This window comes from Acinonyx jubatus, chromosome C1 (genome assembly GCF_027475565.1).
Source record: "Acinonyx jubatus isolate Ajub_Pintada_27869175 chromosome C1, VMU_Ajub_asm_v1.0, whole genome shotgun sequence".
Classification (NCBI taxonomy): domain Eukaryota; kingdom Metazoa; phylum Chordata; class Mammalia; order Carnivora; family Felidae; genus Acinonyx; species Acinonyx jubatus.
The window spans coordinates 31,355,301-31,375,107 of record NC_069381.1 but is presented as its reverse complement, the minus strand read 5'-3'; the positions used below and the strand labels follow the sequence as shown (position 1 = coordinate 31,375,107).

At 49.4% G+C, this 19,807-nt stretch overlaps 1 long non-coding RNA gene across 6 annotated transcripts; it reads right to left on the bottom strand.

Moving 5' to 3' along the window:
- Positions 1–438: 438 nt before the first annotated feature.
- On the bottom strand, positions 439–18,856 carry LOC113599405 (uncharacterized). Of its 6 annotated transcripts, none has more exons than XR_008294268.1 (6): positions 18,639–18,856; positions 12,785–12,829; positions 8,657–11,037; positions 6,464–6,564; positions 1,226–1,462; positions 439–961 (listed from the first exon to the last, which is right to left on the bottom strand). It is a non-coding gene; the product is annotated as an uncharacterized LOC113599405 (long non-coding RNA). The 6 variants fall into 6 exon arrangements; XR_008294269.1 differs by lacking the exon at positions 18,639–18,856 and adding an exon at positions 14,253–14,435; XR_008294270.1 differs by lacking the exons at positions 8,657–11,037; positions 18,639–18,856 and adding an exon at positions 14,253–14,435.
- Positions 18,857–19,807: the final 951 nt, after the last annotated feature.

Here is a 19,807-nt window from a genome sequence, read left to right as displayed (position 1 = left end):
TACGTCACGGCACTTAAGCCCCAAGACCAGAGGGGCATCCTGGGAATCTGGCAGGAGAGATGACCACACTCCGGCGGAAAAAGGCGAGGCTTCGGAATGCTGGCGAGACCGGCATTGCGTCCCGGAATCCTAGCGCGACAGAGGCAGCTGGAGAGGCTTGGTGAGGGCATTTCAGTGGGACAAAGCCCGGAGTTAGGAACGCACACGACGCACTGGCAGAACAGCAGCTTCCCATGGCGCCCCGAGGAAGATTCAAACTCTTCCCTGCGGCTGGTCATTCCTCGGTGACCCCCACCCGCACACCTTCCGACGCCGCCCCTGCCCAGCCTCAGTCGCTGCCTCCTGGCTACACACACCCTGTCGTCACTCCCCATCCCCTTACCCCGTGTGCTTTTCCCCAGAGCACTTATCCCACTGTTCGATGCTGTGTTATTCAGTCATTTGCACACCGATTTATTGTCCGTCTACCCCCAAGAGACTGTGAGAGCCTTGAGGGAGAGGACTCAGTCTGCCTGTTCCCTGCATCCCCAGCCCCTGGAGCAATGGCAGGGCTCCGTATGGGCTCAGTAAATAGTGTGGAGGTGGGTGGATGAGTGAGCAGTGGAGAGTCCAGGCCGGCAGAAGGAGGGGACCCCCGGACGCAGTTGGCTAGGTTGGTGCCAGCCTGGGGAGGGCTGTGAAGCCCAGACTGAGAAGTCGGGGTGGCTTTTCAGGGAGAATCAGCAGAGCTTGTGACCAGCCAGGCATTGGGCTGGTCAGGTTTCAGGCCTGGGTGATTGGGAGGTGGTAGAGCCACCGACAGAAGTCAGTTCATTTGTTCCTTGAGACTCTGAAGTGTCGCTTCAAGACCAAGCTCCGGGTTGGGCACAGGGGTACAGAGAGGAACAGCCCATGCTTCCTCCTTTTGACAAGCTTCCCGTTCTGGTGGGGATTCATGGAGCAGCAGGCGTGCGAGCAGGACCTTGAAAGGTGGGGAGGATTTGAACATTGAGAGATCTGGGACTGGACCCCGCCCCCTCAACCCCCCCCCCCCACTCCCCACCCCCACCACCAAGTAATGCCAGGGTGACAGGAAAGGGTGGAGAGAGCTCGGGCAATGACGGAGAGGATTCAAGAGAAGAGAAGGCAGGACAGGCAGGCCTCCTCTGGGACCTGGGATGGTATTCTGTCCTTTGCTTCCCTCTGGAGTCCCTGCAGGAGGAACCGTGGCGAAGCTGCTTCCTACCTGAATGCCTCTCCTGTGGGCAAAGACACACAGGAGGAGGGGGAAGTGCTCAACAAAGGGGCATTCTTCTAGCCATGATGCAGAATCAATGGAGGCTTGTTCGTCCTGCTGTCTGGGGAGTAGCCAGGCGTGCTGGCGAGGGGACCTGGACAGCAGGGTGGGAGCGCGGAGCACTGAGCTGCGCCCGCCGGGGCCTTGCTCTGGCCCCACAGCAGCCACACCCAAGTCTTCCAGAAGCTTCAAAACAAAAACAAAAACAAAAAAAAAACCTTGGGTGTGTTGAGGGGAGTGGGGTGGGTGCTTCCAGAGGACATCCGGGCCCATCTTCCCCTGCAGGGGGTGCCCTTGGACTCTCCCACGGTCATGGGGCGAATTTGCCCAAGGGCCTCGATTATCCAGAGCAGCAGCAACTTGGCTTCATGAAGCAGAAGACAGGAGCCTAAGTCCCAGCTCTGTGATCTCTCCCAGCCTCAGTTTCCTTATCTGAAAGATGGGACTAATAACACCCTCATCGCAGGTAGGAATTACTGGGTGGATCCAAAGAGATCGTGTGTGCAAAGTGCTTTGAAAACTGCATAGTGTCTGCACCGGTTAGGATGCTGGAAGGAGGGCTGTCAGTGGAGGACGCGGCAGAGAGGGTGCAAAACAACGAAGGCAGCTCCTCCCCAGTCCAAAATTTTCCCCCTTCCCCCCTCCCAGCTGCCACCTCCAGGGAGAGGGGCAGGCCACCTCCCGGAGGCAGCCTGTTTCACTGTCAGGGCACCAAAATCCACCCCTAGAGAGCAGCCTTGTCTCAGACTCGGGGTGTGACACCGGATGGATGAGGCCACAGGAAGAGGGGGAAGGTCTGTGGCACAGGCCAGCAGGGTCCACGGAAGGCGCTGGGAGGGTGGGCTGAAGGTGGCCAAGGTGACCTCTACTTGCTACAGATGCACCTGCCCAAGTGGCTTCCGCTTCTGCCTTGCCAGAGGATGGGGCCCTTCTGAGGAAACCAAAACGGAGACCGCAGGACGCGAGGCTAGATTCAGCCATGCTGACACGCCTCCCTTTAACTCACGTCTGCTTTTCACCCCAACCTTGAGAAGTAGACAGGGAAAGAGACTATTGTCCTCCTTTTCCAAATGAGGAAACTGAGGCTGGAAAATGAGGTGGCATGCCCAAGAGCATTCGTCCAGCGAACATTTGTTGACACCTGATCAGGTGCCAGTCCTGGGACACAGCGGAACGAGGCCCAGCCCGAGGCTGAAGCCAGGCCACCAGACCAGAGCCGGGAGCCTGCCCCACGGAAGCAGATTATCACTTCATTCTCCAGCCTTGCCTCTATCACCACTGTCTTCTGTCTTCAAATGCTAGAGACTGAGTTCGTGTTTGCTGATCTGGGGGAGGGAAAAATGGCACTTGTGTCGACTAATGTCAAAGGGAATAGAAAAAAACCTCCACGAGAGAGGAAAAGTATTTCTTTACATCCCCCACAACCCAAACCAAGGAGAGTAAACGCTGAGGCTCCTAGAGGGGCTTCTGTTGGGCAGGAGGGGTGATGGGGAGACATGGACCAGGGAGTTGGGTGCAGGCAGGGGTGAGGGGGCAATAGGAGATGGGGAACCAGCAGCCAAGAAGGAAATACTGGGGTAGGAAGGAGGAGTCTGATCAGCATTTGTGTAAGTTGTGTTCCGGGATGCACAATGTCAGCCCGTGTTCCAAATCTTCAGTAACACTGGCTCTGCCTTTATGGGGTACCTGGATGGGCCTTGGGGGTCTATGGCCAAAGAGCTAGGCCCTCCTTAGGGGTGGCTGCAAGTTGCCAACAGAGGCTGCTCCTATAGGGCTCTCAAAAATGGTTTCCATCTCCAGGTAGTTGAAAAATGATTCAGTACGAAGCCGAACAGAAAGATCTTTTGTCTCGAAACACAATGAATAATGAAAAGTCCTGTTGTGTCGCATGAGTGATCGTCCAATGTGATACTCCTCTTCCATAAGACTGGCTTTTTGGTGGCAGGTTATTTTTCCTCCTGGACCTGTTTTTCCTGGCTTGAGCCTCATCGCTAGAGGTACCTCTCTCTGCAAACTCCAAGGACAGTGCCAGCCCCGGCCCTTCCGACTGCCCAGGCTCCTGCTGGCCACACACAAAGGGGCTTTGTGGACGCCCTCGAATCAAGCACGGATGCGTGATGGGGACAAGAAAAACTTGGTGACCAGGAGCGCTGAGTCTTGCCAGTTCCTCATTCCAGCAGACATCGTCCCCTGGAGGGGGGATGTGGCAGAAGGCCATGGTTATACTTCTGTAACTGGGGGACACCCTCACAGGGTGTTAAAATTGTTTATCCAAATTGAATTTAAACTGTCTTGAGCATCTGCTGGCCAGATCAGCAGAAAGCCCAGGATCACCTTTTGTGGGTGGTGCCTTCCCTCTCCCCTGCTACTCTGACCACTTTGGGTCATTCGAGAATAGCCAGGGCTTCTAAAATCCAAGAGAAGTGAACATGCTTGACTCTCACTCCCAAGATGGGGACGAGAGTCTCAAAGTCCAGAGGCCGTCGTGTGATGCCACTGTCACTGTTGCCTGGTGTGGCACTCTCGCTGTGGTGGCTCTCCTGTCCTTGCTCCAAACAGTGAGAGTCCGTGGGCACCGCCGTCCCTGCACTAGGCAGGGCCTGGTCACCTCCTGGGCTTGCCTGTCAGTGTCCCGGGTCATCTGCTGTCAGGGCCAGCACTTCTGATCTTGGTCCCAGGCCCCAAATGTTCAGGTAATTCCTTGTAAAGGAGATTCCGGAGGCACCTGGGTGGCTCAGCCAGTCAAGCATCCAACTCCTGGTTTCTGCATCAGGTCCTGACCTCACAGTTCATGAGTCCGAGCCCCGTGTTGGGCTCTGTGCTGGTGGCACAGAGCCTGCTTGGGATTCTCTCTCTCCTTCTCTCTCTGCCCCTCCCCTGCTCATTCTCTCCCTCCTCCCCCCCTCAAAAGTAAACAAATTTATTTCTTCATTCATTCATTCATTCATTCATTCAGAGATTCTGAATTGCCCCTAAGCAGGGCCAGAATTTGGAAACTCAAAACAGTTCACCTAGTGGGGGCGGGCCAGGGGTGAGTCCTGAACGAAAGGCCTTCCATCCTTCCACCCCTTTCTTTGCAGGAAAGACAAGAGGGAGTTTTGGGCATCTTTTATACTACAACAGAAAACAAGTTTTCAGCAGATCACCCCCACTTCTATTTCCATCAAAGAGAAGCCCTGTTTTGTTGTTTGGTAGGTTTTTTGTTTTTGTTTTTGTTTTTGTTTTTGCACATGGTTAGTTGCTTTCAGATTTCTAGGAAGTTTTGTGAGATCTAAGAAAATGGATGACTGGACAGTCGTTCTCTAATAGGCATCCTGAGACAGGGCTTTGGGGGGGAGTGCTGTCCAATGACTGTTTCTGGAAAGTTGCACTCTGCCCGCCAGGTATCTCAGGATATTCTGTTTGTTTCTGGGTAACTGCGTGAATCTCCATTCCTTTTGATCTGTCTTCCTCTTGCTGTAAAGTTATAAAAATAAGTACCAAAGCCTGCGGATGTCAGAAATATTTCGTAAGAAGCCAAAGGTCTCTGTGCAGTGTACATAGCAGGAGCTCCCAACCTGAGGGCTATGTAATTCTGGAAGGCTTTTGAGTTATTGCCAGGGATTAATGGATACCCATGCGTGTCCACATCACAGAGGCATCGATGCCAGGCTGCCTGGGTTTGAATCAGTTCCACCAGCGTTCTGTGTGAACTTAAGATGTGTTACTTGAGGGGCGCCTGGGTGGCTCAGTTGGTTAAGCGTCCGACTTCAGCTCAGGTCACGATCTCGCGGTCCGTGAGTTCGAGCCCCACGTCAGGCTCTGGGCTGACGGCTCAGAGCCTGGAGCCTGCTTCTGATTCTGTGTCTCGCTCTCTCTCTGCCCCTCCCCCATTCATGGTCCGTCTCTCTCTGTCTCAAAAATAAATAAACGTTAAAAAAAAATTTTTAAGTAAGATGCGTTACTTGAATTCTCAGAGTCTGGATTCCCATCTTCTGTGAAGTAGGGGTGATGCTAAAAGCCCCTAACTCAGTTATTATGAGGATTAAAGTAACTAATGCATGTAAAGGGTTGAGCTGCGTGCCTGACATAGTAACTGGTCAATAAATGTTTTTCGTTATTATTAATAGCATCACCGTTTATCAAATTCTTTTCCAGGCACTGGGCTGAACACTTCTCCTCCGTGATCTCAAATCCGCAAAACACCCCTGATTTACAAAAAGTGAGGTTCGACAGCTTGCCCGACTGCCCCAGAACTTGTATCTTATGCTGGTTTTCAAAACTAGCTCTATTTGGCTCGAAAGCCTGCTTCCTCGGAGTTCTGTACCTGAACCAAACCGCAGACTGATGATTAACACGTCTTGTGTGCACAGGTAACAGTTGCATACTCTTCAAAGTATTTCACCGCCAGCCCAGCACAGGGCTGATTAGCAGAATGGGAGTTGCCTAGCCTGAGCTGGGGATGAAGGATAAAGAGGGCTCCGGTCCTGTGTCAAAGATGAAAGCTTTCGTTGTCGGACAGTGTCAAATCCGCAAAATTGTCCCCAGATCCACTTCCGGAGCCCATGCTCCCACCTTCCCAACAATCAGGCCGTGGTCTCTTTTTCTAGCGAATCCAGCAAAAACTACTCCAGGCATTCTCTTTTCCCATAAAACATCCCTCCCGGGGGTGAACCTTTGAATTACCCTGCTGGATACTTCTTCCCTTGCAGCGAGGTGATCACAAACTTCGGTCTGTACTCGCAAGTGAAATGTCTAGAGAGTGTGGCTTTTTTTTAATTTGTGGAGACATGAGGAGAAATTTCCCAAGACTTGAGGAGGGTGGGACTCAGCGCGGGGTGTAGGCAGTCACTATTTACCAATGAGGGCAGAAGTATTTCAATAATCCCAAGCCAATGTGGCCTCAGCGGTGGGTCCCAGCACTGAGTCAGCCCTGAATACAACGTGTGTTAAATCCAGCTAGACCGTGTCGATTCTAATGTGGTTTATACAGTATAAAAACGGATTTCACAAGGGCTTATTGACATTACGAATTTTCACAAACAATGGATACCACGGTATTTTTGTTGTTGTTAAAAGTATTCTTCTCTAGCACGTCACTAACTGCTGCAGGCAAGGTCACTGGTGAATGCGAAAAGGGGGGGAAATTTGAAGGAGAAATAAAATATCTGCCTCGCCTCAAAGTGTCTTCTTCAGAATATTAATTACCATAGTGGTTTGAACAGATGTCCACAGATTCTCTGATACTTCTCCCTCCGGGAAGTGGAGCTTAATTTTCTGCCTCCAGGACTGGACTTAGTGACTCACTTCTAAAGTATGGAAAAGAAAAAAAAAAAAAAAAAAACATCAATTTTACCGCGGAGAAACCTAGCAGACATGACACTAACCAAATGATTAAGGTCAACATCACCAGTAACAAGACACGATGCTATTATATATCCCCAGGTAGCACACAAGGAGAAGGCCACCTCACTTCTGGGACATTCTCCACCCCCCCCCCCCCAATCCCCAACCCCAGTCTAATCATGAGAAACATCGAACAAAGCCTCAGGTCGGCATACCTGACCAATGCTCTTCAAAAGCCAATGTCATAAAAACAACAACAACAACAACAACAAAAACCAACAAGGGAAGACTGAGAAACTGTCACAGATTGAAGGAGCCTAAGGACACATTATGACCAAATGCAACGTGGGACCCTAGATGGGATCCTAGAACAGAGAGGGGACATTAGTGGGAAAACGGGTGAAATCCAAATACAATTGGTAGTTAATAGTGTTGTCCAACGTCAGTTTCTTAGTTTCGAAGAACGTGCCATGGGTATGAAACATCACGTCACGTTAAGGGAAGCTCGTGAATTCTCCCTACCATTCTCATAAGTCTTGGGTAAATCCGACATAATAATATAAAAAATAACAAAGAGAATAACAACATCACAAAGCCTTCACGTTCCTCAATTACACAACAAAAGCGTTCACGCTCACCAAGATTGGGAGCTGCAGTTCGCACAACCCTCCGCGGAATGAAAGAAAACCACGCCGCTAACGAAATGCGATGGGCTGTGTAGATGTTTCCAGCCCTCCCGATGGATGCACAGTCCGGAGCAATGGATGTCCTCCTGTGGCTGGCGTTATTCACGCTCAGAGCTGTGACCTCAGGGTGGGGCGCAGCATGAACGAGACCAGTGAGGTTTCCCAGTGGGGCGGGGTGAGTATCCCAGCATGAAACGGAGGGAGATTGCGGGCTTTCACACAGTTAACACACACAAAGTTCTCAGCCCTGTGCCCGACATAAAAGCCCGTCCGTAAACATTGTTTATTATTGTTTTTATTAGGAGCTATAGTAATAATATCACCATTTATCAAATACCTGTTGTTTTGCAAGCACTGTGCCCCAAACTTCCCATGCATTACCTTCAATCCTTACAACATCCCCACTTTATAGGAGGGGAGGTTCAGTTACTTGCCCAGTGCTAGACTGCTCTGGAACTCGTACTCATTGCTGGTTTGCGTAACCACTGCCAGGCCTCAGTTTTCCGAAAGGTGAAAGGATAGAAGTGGCCCCAGAAGGGTGGTGCGGCGCAGTGGGGAAAAGCTGAGGCTCTAAAGTCATGGAAACCTTTGTACTTTCCTCGCAGGGTTGTTCAAAAGACAAAATGGGATGAAGGTGGCCGTGCCCAGCAGGGCACCGAGTACACAGTGTGTACTCAGTTCGTGTTATTGGAGCAGGATAATATTGGGAATTTTTACATGGAGGGTTTTTTTTCTTCGCCCAAATGTTTCTTGCTGTTTAATGGCCCTCCACGCATTGTCTGAGGGGGCGGTGGAGAACAGCCTTGGAGAAAGAAGTCATTGTTCCCCCCCGAATGTCAGATTGGACTCTTAAAAGGATCCGAAGCAAAATTGCTTTGAAGAGCCGGGCATTCACTTGCAAGAGTCAACATATACCGGGGAGAAAAAAAATTTTTCCAGAATTGTAAAATCTTCTCTTTCACTAAACGTTCATATGACACTTTAAATGAAACTCGGACGACGGAGAATAAAAGGTTTACTGAAGTGAGAGAGCAGGCAAGTTTCTGGTGTCGGACGAGGAGCTCTTCCTGTCTGGGTTGAGAAGGGATTCAAGTCTGGAGCCTGCCTCTGGAATCTTCTGCCCAGGGAGGGTGAACAGCCAGTGGATGTGGATAGAGGTATCCGGAGCTAAGACGCTTGTGCCTTGCTAGTGCTGGAGAGGACATCACCTCACAGAGGGCCGGGGCCCACATGGAAGCCATACTGGTGCAATGGCCGTAAGGCTTATTTAGGGAAAGAACCTCACATTCACTCTGCCCAGGTCCACCCCACTTCCCACCCCTCTCCCAGTGCCAGTTATTAAGCTGTTGGCTCTTAACCCCAAACCCACCTCTCTGTTCTGTCTTGTGACACTTGTTTCTCCAGCTGTTTCCATGGCAGGCTCTGTCCATAGGGGGCGCTAGAGAGCACAAGATGGCCACCGGAAAAGGACTTGAGGCTTCCTCCTGGCCCTTCCTTTGTAGCAACGTCACCTCACAATAACTCTTCACCCCGGCAGTGGCAACTGGTTCCAGTTTCCAACTGTTTCTCACATCCCCAGAACTGGCCTCCCTGTGGATGTAGCAACACCAGCCACTCGTCACGGGTCGGGGTTCCAGTTTCTAGATTCTAATAATCTCAGCTTCTCCCTCTGTCCCCCCATCCCGAGGGACGGTATCTGTTTCCTGCAGTCATACCTCTGATATCTCACTGTTTGCTTTTCCACTTGTCCAATACTGTTGAGCCAATTCCTTACATTAAGATTTCTCTCTTAAAACAGCCAGTGTGATTTCCGTTTTCCTGATGGGACTGACTCATACAAGAGCGTGACTCCCCCAAGGCCTTTGTGGGTCATGGTAAGCGTCAGAAGTTTCCAGTGGGGTGTATCCAAGCACTGGTAAGACACTGATTGTGAGAGACTTGGGGTCAGGATGAGAAGGGCTCCCAGGGCACAGCACTGACACCAGAGGCCATGACTGGAGCGCACTCTGGAGCGACACAGGCTCGGGCCCAGCACCAGGCTGGACCAGTCATGCCAGCCGAGAAATGATGGGGAGTGAAGCTGACACCAGCAGGGCCAGCCCGCCCAGGAGCCCAGGCCCAAGGCCCCAGATGTCATCCTGAGGGGAGGCGGTTGGACACCATCAGATTTTGGATCCCGATGTGACTTTTTGCCCAAACAAGAATACATTTTTGAATTCAAATCTTTTGCTTTTGACATCGTTTCAGATTTACAGAAAAGTCACAAGAATAGTGCAAAGACTTCCAAGATACCCTTCACCCCAACTCCCCAGATGTTAACATTTTACCTCATTTGCTTTCCCCTTCTGTGTGTTTTCTGCAGTGCATGTATCCTGTTTTTCTGAAATATTTAAAAGCTACAGACACATTACCTCTTTACCCCTAAGTACTTCAGCACATATTTTTTAAAAATATTTATTTGTTCTGGGGGAGAGCACAAGCAGAGGAGGGGCAGAGAGAGGGGGACACAGGATTTGAAGCAGGCTCTAGCTGACAGGCTGACAGCAGCGAGCCTGATGTGGGGCTCGAACTCATGAACCTGGAGATCATGACCTGAGCCAAAGTCAGACGCTCAACTGGCTGAGCCACCCTGGTGCCTCCTTCAACATGTATTTCTTAAAAACAAGGACATCCTCGGCGCACCTGGGTGGCTCAGTCAATTAAGCATCCGACTCTTGATGTGGGCTCAGGTCATGATCTCACAGTTTGTGAGTTCAAACCCTGAGTCGGGGTCTGTGCTGATAGCACTGAACTTGCTTGGGATTCTCTCTCTCTCCATCTCTCTCAGCCCCTCCCCTGCTCATACGTGCTCTCTCTCTCATTCAATATAATAAATAAACATTTAAAAAAAAGGACATCCTCCTATATACTCACAGAACAATTATTAAGATTAGAGAGTCATCACTATACAGCACCCTTATCTAAGCTATAGACTTCAGATTTTACTGGTTGTCCTCAAATGTCCTTTATAACAAAAGAAAACGCAGGATCATGCATTTTATTCAGTTGCCGTGCAGAGAATAAACTTTCACTCAGAAATAAAACTGGGGGGGAGGGAAGCTGTGATCAAGTCAGGCTCAGTTGCAAAAGAAAACAAGTCTTATTTCTGCCCGTCTGAGCCATACGGTGTAAATGCTGACCCTGCGATGAAGAACAGCGTTAACGACAACAGTAATAAGGTTCATGGCCCTTTCAGTCTTTCTGTCTCTGAGTCATTTGTGGTGATTTGGTATCAGTCAGTTGCTCCACAAAAGAAGTTATTGAGACCATGCAGCTTTGCGGGAAATGCAGAAGTTCTGGAGTTAGACCTGGGTGGAAAACGACGTTTGCCACTTGCTAGCGGCTGGCGTGACCCTGGCCCAGCTTGAACCTTTCTGAGTCTCTGCTTCCTCCTAGCCTTTACCGTGGAGAGGGAAATGAGCACAGCAGGACCAGGAGCCCGGTGGATCTCCGCTCACATCTTGGCTCTGGGCTTCCTAGTTCTGGGACCCCGGGCAAGTGTGTTCACCAAGTTGGGTTTGGGGCAGCTCATCTGCAGAGTGGGGAAAACCTGAACAAGGCGTCTTGCTGGGCTGTTGAAAGGAGGCACAGTTCTCGCGTATGGAACGGGCCTGGCTTGTGGCATGTTCTCGATGAAATGTTGATTCCTTCCCATCAGCCCATCTGAGTTTGGACATGTGACTCTTCCTCTCGAGGCCTCAATTTCCTCATCTGTAAAACAGAGCCAGTGGGACCCATCTCTCATGTTGTGGAGAGCGGGAATTACAAACAGAAGGGCTCCGTGCTCTGAAAAGCTTGGTGCGCTGTGGCCTTGGCAGAGTAAGCGACTGGCAGTCGGTGACAAAAACAGAAAGTGCTTTGCAATCCTGGGACCTGCCAAGAATGCGGGTGAACCTGTCCTTCCACTGCTGTCCCACGCTCCCACCCTCCCCCTGCCAGCAGCTTCCTCCTGCCTCCCTTGGGTGCGTCTGACGCTGGGCCTGTCCTGAAGCCTTCTTCTAGGAAGCCAGTCAGTCCTGCCTCTGAGAAGGGAGGAAGGATGTCACCTTGTCCTCAGCAAGTTGTTGGGCAGGAGGAGGGAGCTCCAGCAGTGCCCCGCTGCTGGGGAGAGAGGAAAGAATCCGCAGCCTGCCCCGGCTTACCCCAGAGGAGTCCCACCCGTGGCTTCAGCACATACCAAGTTCACAGTCAGATCAGGAAGGCAGAGGGGCATGGTGGAAAGGACTCTAGCCTGGAAGGAGGAAAGCCCACTGTAGCATTTATGGGATCAAGAAAGGGCCAGGCAAGGGCGCCTGGGTGGCTCAGTCAGTTAAGTGTCCGACTTCGGCTCAGGTCATGATCTCACAGTTCATGGGTTCAAGCCCCACATCGGGCTGTGCTGACAGCTCAGAGCCTAGAGCCTGCTTTGGATTCTGTGTCTCTGCCCCTCCCACACTCCATCTCTCAATAATAAACAAACATTTAAAAAAAAATTTTTTTTTTTAAAGGAAGAGCTAAGCAGAGTCCTCTTGGGGCCAGAGGCCGTTAGCAAGAAAGTCTGCCCTGCGGAGGCCAGCCAGGGAGGCAAAGTGCGGGTGTGTCCCAGAATCGGGGGGAGGGGGGGCATGCAGCTCCGCCCCCTCGTGCCCAGACGGTGGAAACACACACTACGCGCCAGCCTCTGTGCCACACTTCTGTCATCTTATGGAACGTCCAAACTCCCAGGGAGCTTGGGGGCATCCTCCTTTGACAACAGGAACAATTTGAGACCCAGAGAACTACACTGCTGCCTCTGGTCGGTGTCTGCTCTGGAGTGAAACCTGGATCTGCCAGATTCCAAAGCCCCTGTTCACCAGCTTTGCTCTCCGAAGCTGGGCCAGGGCTTTCCTGACCTTCAAGGGCCAACGCCTCTCTGGGTGCAGCCCTGTAATCTTGCCAAGTCAATCACGTATTCCTGTCCCTGGACTGACACACTCTGGGGATCCCAGATCTGGCAGGGACTGTCCACGTCCCCTAGCACCCACCAAGAGTATTTGTAATTATATGTTATATGTGCCTTCTCTCCCACCCCACCTGACTGTGGGTTCTTCCAGGCACTGAGTCTAATTCCTCTATTTATCTGCCCACATGCCAAGCAAATGCCAGGAATGTAGTAGGAGTTCAGTAGACGTTTATTGGGTGGACAGAAAAATGAGGTGGGGTTAAACTCTCTGTTTATCAGAGGAAGCATCTGAGACCAGTGCAGGAGGGCAGGGACTTGCCCAAGGTCACTTGGGCCTGTCCCATTCCATCCAGGGTGGTTTCCCCTCTATTACTCAGTCCTGGCTCAGGCCCAGGGTTTTGCCAAGAAAGAGAGATGGCATTTAGGGATCCCCAGGGGAAGCCAAAGACCCCATCTGTTTCCTCAAGACCCTCCCTTCTGTAAGATTAGGGATAAGTCCCCAAAGGCAGCTGGGCAACCAGACCTTAAGACACTCACCTTAAAAGGTAGACTCAGTCGCCATTGAAGCCAGAATTTGCTGACCTGAACAATGAAAACAGTATAGTAAACAGATTTTGTTCCATATGGTAAGTGAGGCTAGCTTTGTGTCTTGGGGGCCCTGATGAATCTGACTTGAAAACCAAGAACTGGGAAGTAATTCTGAGTCTATAAGGAAATAAAACCCAAAGATTCCACTGTTGCCCATTATCTATTCATTCATTCATTCAATCATTCATCTGTTCATTCTTTCACTTATTCATCAATGTAGTGTTTCCTAAACTCCACTCATACCATATTACCTTCGTCACTTTGCCTTATCCAATATAAGTTATAAGCTTATTTGCTTCATGTTTTTCTTTATTTGATTATTTTACTTAAGTGAATTTAGCCACAGCTTAGGCAATAGTATAGTTTATTTAAATGCAACTGGGAGGGACGCCTGGGTGGCTCAGTCAGTTGAGTGTCCAACTCTTGATTTCAGCTCACGTCATGATCTCACGGTTTATGGGACACGGTTTGTGTCACGTAGGGCTCTACGATGACAGTTCAGAGCTTGCTTGAGATTCCTCTCTCCCTCTCTCTCCGCCCCTCCCCCTGTGCTCTCGTGGGCGCACGTGTGCACTCTCTCTCTCTCTCTCTCAAAATAAATAAACTTAAACAAACAAACAAACGACGACTGTGAGACCAACATCATGTCTGTCCACATACTATCTGAAATCGCTTCCCATATCACCCTTGGGTATCTTTGCATTCATTCATCTCTCCTCTCTGTCTCAGTTTCCCCACTTGAGAGGTGGATGGCATTTGAATGCAAAAGAGTCACACCCAGCAAAGGAAAACACAGAGACTAGATGGAATCAGTGGGAGAAGTAAGCGGTCAAAGGCAACAGGTTTATCTGTCATGTTTCTGAGCCATGACTCAGGAGACAACACAGGAAATCCCTTAGGATCGGTCTGTAAACCACCCTTCAGAAACTAAGAAAACCAAGTAGGCAAGTCCCAGGAGCTTTAAACAGCCCCAAAAGCACAAACTACACACACTTCACTAGACTCTCCCAGGATCTTCTGTAGTTTCCAGAGGTGCAGGGATCCCTGATAGAGAAAATGTACCGTTGAAGATGCTTGGCACTGAGAAATGACTAGGCAGAAAAATGACCCAGCTGGCCTCCTTCCTCCTAGTCTCCAGGACAGGCCAAAGGGAAGTAGGTTCCCTTTTAAGGGTACCTGCTCTGCCTGTGTCTATTTGACCCCAACGTGGACAGGGAAGGAGAATGAGGCCCATCTTTGTTCTATGCAGCCAGCCCCTCCTTGTCTAGCTGATTGGCCAGAGGTAGGCACCTGCCTCAGAGAGAACCACTCCAGAGGCCAGGCTGGGTCAGTCAGATTCCCAGATTTTAGAATTAGGATGAGGAGAGCCCAGACAGTTAGGTACAGGTACAGGTCAGGTAAGGTAACATATACTCACTGAGGAGGCTTGCTCAGAACGCTCATTTGAGACAGAGGCCGGAAACCAGTGTTCTGGAAGAAGCATGGGGGGCAGAGGAGGGGGGAGGGGTTGCTGGGCACTCCCAGAGAGCCTTCCGTCCGGATGGCTTGCCAGTCCCAGGAGCGAGGTCCTTGTGTGACTTGCCTGCCCTTGAGATCTGTGAGATAGCCCTGACTCCTCATATTGAATTACACTTCGTGCTTAAACTAGCTGGAGTGGGCTTCTGTTTCATGTAACCAAATCAATCACGGATACAGTGAAACCAGTCTTTCAGCCTCCCAATTTAGACTTGGCAAGCCAGGCACTAGCAGTCATGATAGTAATGACCCCCACCTTACATTTGATTGGTGCGTTATAACCTTAAAAGTCCCTAGCATAGGGGTCACCACTTCTAGCCTGGGAGGACTGGCCCCAGACTACTCATGCAAAAAACTTCTCTCCCAAGAGCACAGCGAGAAATACGGAGCCAGGCAGACGCGGGGGTCCCAATCCTCTGTCCACTTAACCTATATGACCTATTGAACTTCTCTTAGCCTCACTTCCTCATTTCTACAAACTGGAAAGCAGAAGAGTGTAGACCCTGGAGTTACCTCCTCCGGACTCTGCCGCCTCCTGGCTGATGATGACCTTGGGAAAGTGATGTCACTTCTAAAAGCCTCAGTGTCTTCAACAATAAAGTGGGGCTAATAAAGTAGTTGTTGTAAGGCTTGAATGAAGTATGCAAATGTCTAGTGTGTGAAGCCTGATCAAACTGTGCCTGAAGCCTCACAATCCCTAGACATTTGAGTAACATTAGCCAATAAATTCCCACAGCATTAAAAACAAATGTTTGGCATAATATCTGGCACATAGTAAAAGTGTTCAGTATATGGTAGCCATAATAATAACTTATAATAATAAATTATAGCATGAGGCTGGACACATAATTATTAATCAAAAATCATGTAGTATAAAATACACATTGCTCAGTGCAGAGGGTTTGACTTGACTTGGATTAGTAGGATCACTTCTAACAGAAAAAGAAGTCTTAACTGATAGCAAGCTTTAAGTGAATCGACAGTAATCACCACCAAGCTAAATGTGATCTTGAGTCATACTAAAAAAATATTGTCTCTAGAAGATGGGAGGTGTTAGTTCTGTCTCCCTCAGCCCTGATCAGACAGCACCTAGAGATGGGAAGGGGGTGGGGCTTGGGAAAGTGTCGCGTAAGCTCTCACTTTCCAAGGAAAATAAAAGTTCTTTCTTGGCAAGTGTGTCTATTTGAAAAAATACACACACGCATACACACACACACACACACACAGATTTCCCCTTTTTTCCCCCTTATCAGTTTTGTCTTTGTTTTGAAGTAAGCTACAGTAATCAAGATAGTGTGGTGTAAATCAAGACAAATACATTAATAGAGCAGAACTTAGAGTCCAGAAATACACATATAAGTACAACTGATTTTCAAGAAAGGTACACAAGTATATCCATGGAGAAAAGATAGTCTTTTCTACAAATGGTACAAGAACAAGTGCTCACCCATCCATTAAAACGCGCGCGCACACACACACACACACACACACTCACACACACACACCCCAATCTAATATTTTCATCATATGTAAAAAGTAACTCAGAGTGGATTCATACACCTAAACGTACATAAATGTATGTAAGTATATAAATGTATATAAAACATATAGAAGACACACAGGAGAAAATGTTTGTGGTCCTGGTTTAAGCAAAGATTTCATAGCTACAACACCAAAAGCATACTCCATAAAAGAAAAAAAAAATCAATGAATTGGACTTCATAAACCATAAAAATGTCCGCTCTTTGAAAGACACTGCTAAGAGAATGAAAAAGAAAGTCTACAGCCTGGGAGAAAAATATTTGCAAATGATACAGTCAATAAAGCACTTGTATTCAAAATATATAAAGAATTCAAAACTCAATAATTAGAAAGCACATAACTCAATTTAAAAATGGGCAAGCTATTTGAGCAGACACTTCACCAAATAAGGTATATGGATACCCAACATTATTATCATTAGGGAAATGCAAACTAAAGCCACAGTGAGATGCCAGGACATGTCAATCACAGTGGTTAAAGCTAAAAAGACTGACCCATAGCAAGTATTGGCAAGGTGAGGAGGGATTAGAACTCTCCTATACTGCTGGAGGGGATATAAAATGGTACAACCACTTTGGAAAAGTTTAGCGTTTTCTTAAAAATGTAAATGTGTACCCACCATAAAGGGGGCGCCTGGGTGGCTCAGTTGGTTAAGCATCCAACTCTTGATTTTGGCTCAGGTCATGGTCTCATGGTTTGTGAGTTTGAGTCCCATGTCAGGCTCTGTGCTGACAGCCCAGAGCCTGCTTGGGATTCTCTCTCTCCCTCTTTCTCTGCCCCTCCCTCCGTCCCTCCCTCTCTCTCTGTCTCTAAATAAATAAATAAACTGAAATATTTATATACATGACCTGGTCATTCCAGTTCTAGGGACCATGTCCATACCATGACTTATACATGAATGTTCTCAACAGCTTTACTTGTAATAGCCAAAAGCTGGAAACCCAACTGTCCATCAACAGATGAGTGGATAAACAAACTGTGGTATATCCACACAAAAGATACTACTCAGCAATAAAAAAAAGAACCAACTAGTGATAGATGGAACAACATGGGGAAATCTACATATAATTACACCGAGTGAAAGAAGCCAGACATAAAGAGTACTTACTCTGTGATCCCATTTATACAAAAGTCTCAAAATTGGAAAATGGATAGATGGTTGCCTGGATACAGGGGAAAAGGCCGCAGGGAGGGATTACAGAAGGGCATGAGGAATCTTTTGGGGGTAATGGTCATTACCTTGATGATGATGATGGTGTCAGAGTATGTACATATATCAAAACTTACCAAATTCCATACTTTGAATACATGCATTTTATTCAGTGTGGATATAATACCTCGATAAAGCTGTTTGAAACAACAACACAGGGGCGCCTGGGTGGCTCAGTCGGTTGTGTGTCCGATATCGGCTCAGGTCATGATCTCATGCTCAGTGAGTTCGAGCCCCGTATCGGGCTCTGTGCTGACAGCTCAGAGCCCAGAGCCTGCTTCAGATTCTGTCTCCCTCTCTCTCTCTGCCCCTCCCCGGCTCACGCTCTGTTCTCTCTGTCTCTCAAAAATGAATAAACGTTAAAAAAATTTTAAAGAAAAAGAAGAAACAGCAACACAGGGGCAGCTGGGTGGCTCAGTTGGTTAAGCGTCCGACTTCAGCTCGGGTCATGATCTCACAGTTCGTGAGTTTGAGCCCCGCAGAGGGCTCTGCATTGACACTGTGGAGCCTGCTTCGGATCCTCTCCCCCCCCCAAAAAAATAAACATTTTTTTAAAAATAAAAAACAAAACAACAACACAACACAACAACCAAGGGCCTTCCCTGTGATTCTTCTATCCAGGGCTTTGCCACGGGGTCTGTACAACGTCCTGATACATGCATCTCTTTGAGCACCGTCGTGAGTGCAGAGTCAAAAGACCCAACTGCCTCAGTGGCCTGCTCTGCAGCCGGCACCACCTGGAAATTTCTCTTCCTCTGGGCCTTACTCCAAGGGGAAGCCTTGTGGATCACTTGGTCAACGGGTTGGGATAAATTACCCCAATATTGAGCGCCAGGCCTCCACATTCCACAGGCCCACCAAAAACGATGTTCTTTTGGGAGGTGAGGTGGTCCCACTTCGGGGGGGAGCAAACATGACATGCCCAGACCTCTAGGCCTCCAGGAACATCATGAGGTACCAGTCTGAATTTTTGTGGTCTGGACCTCCTACCAAGGCACACATATATCTTACCAGGGGACTTCGAGTTTCTGCTACTTCCCTCCCACCAGGTCTCATCCGCACAATCTCATCAAGGAGATGGACCCACCTGGTGGTGGTGGTGGGGACAAGGCCAGGCTCCCTCACACTGACTTGGGGCACCGTGTCTCCAGGGACTATATTTAAACCCAGGGTGAAGATACCCCAAAGATTTGGATTTTTTTCCTCTCCCCCAGGTGCACTCACCCTGGTAAATTGTCACAGTTTCTTTGGGGGCAGCGGAGGGGCCGGGGAGAAATATAATAGGTGTTTGTGATGTTATTGCAGGGTCCAATCTCAAGGGCACCTGGCCTCCCTTGAATTCAAGGAACTCTCCATCTGTGATTGATTTAATTTGAAAAATCGAGTGAGGAGCTCTGGTTCTTATCAAGGCGGCTCAGAATTACATACAGCTTAACAAACAGAATACTCCAGAATCTGCTTAACAGCCGTCACCTACATGACACCTGCCGCGTTCTAAGCCCTTCACATGCATTGGTTCATTTGGGCCTCACGTACCTCTATGCAGGTGTGCTTAGAATCCTGATGTTTTCTTACGGACGAGGAAAGGGAATGGACTGGAACAGAGAGGCGTGGAATAGACCGCAGCAGAAGCAAATAGCAGCGGAGAACTGGCTGGCACCCACAGGACAAGTCATTGTCCTGCTTCAGAGTCAGCCCAGGTTCAGGCCTTTGCCAGGCCACTGTTAGGTGGAGGGAGGGTAACCTTGACCAGGAGTGGCATGGGCAGGGCGTGGGCATCAGGCCAGTGGTAGAGAAGCTCATCTCACTTGCACCCAGCCCTGGAAACACTCAGTCCCTAAACCTCCTGTTGGCAGGGTGGGGCCCCCAGGAGGACAAAGGTATGTCCCTGAAGGCCACCCAACTGGAGAAAATGGAGGGTGAGGAGAGATAGGTAGTAGTAGAATGAGGGAAGGAGAGACAGAAGCTGAGGGCTGGGGTGGGAGAAGAGGACAGATAATGGGGGAGGAGGAGAGAGGGAGGTCCAGGGGCCAGTCTTTGAGCCTCCTCATTGGCTCTGATCAAGAAAACTCTAGACTGCATCCCCTCCAGCCCAGGGCTTGGGAGCCACTGTCCTCAGCACTTTGTGGATGTTCTCATCCCTCACAGCTGCCCTGCGACGAGCAGGGATTGCTCTCCCATTTTACCATTGAGGAATCTGAGGCTCACGGAAGGAAGGAGACCTGTGTGGGTCCCAGGGCTGGGGAGAGCGGGGGGTTTCCTCTGTTAAAGCCCCAAGCGCCTCCAGCTGCGTTCTCGGGTTCCACCCTCCCACTACACACCCTCTGGAATCCAGAACTGGGATCCTGGCTTCAGAAAGGCTTGCAGTTCCCAGAGGTGAGCTGTCACCAGAATGCCAAGGCCGAGTGCCATTGGAAACCTTCTACCAGAGAAGTTCCCCAACCATGGAGGAATTTCCCCCATCTTAGATTTGCTAAGGTCCTGAGCTCTCGCGCAAAAGCTTTGTAAATAAAACCGGGTGACTTGAACTTGGGTTACACATCCAGAGGAGCCAGCGTTCCAAGAGATTAAGGCAGAAGCCACAAGGCTTCTTTGGACCCGGCCTCTGAGGTCTTGCAGCTGGAAGCCAGGAATCACCCTAAGACACATTTCCTTTTTCTGAACTGAAATTTATTGGGCGCTCACTGTGTGCCAGAGCTCCATTT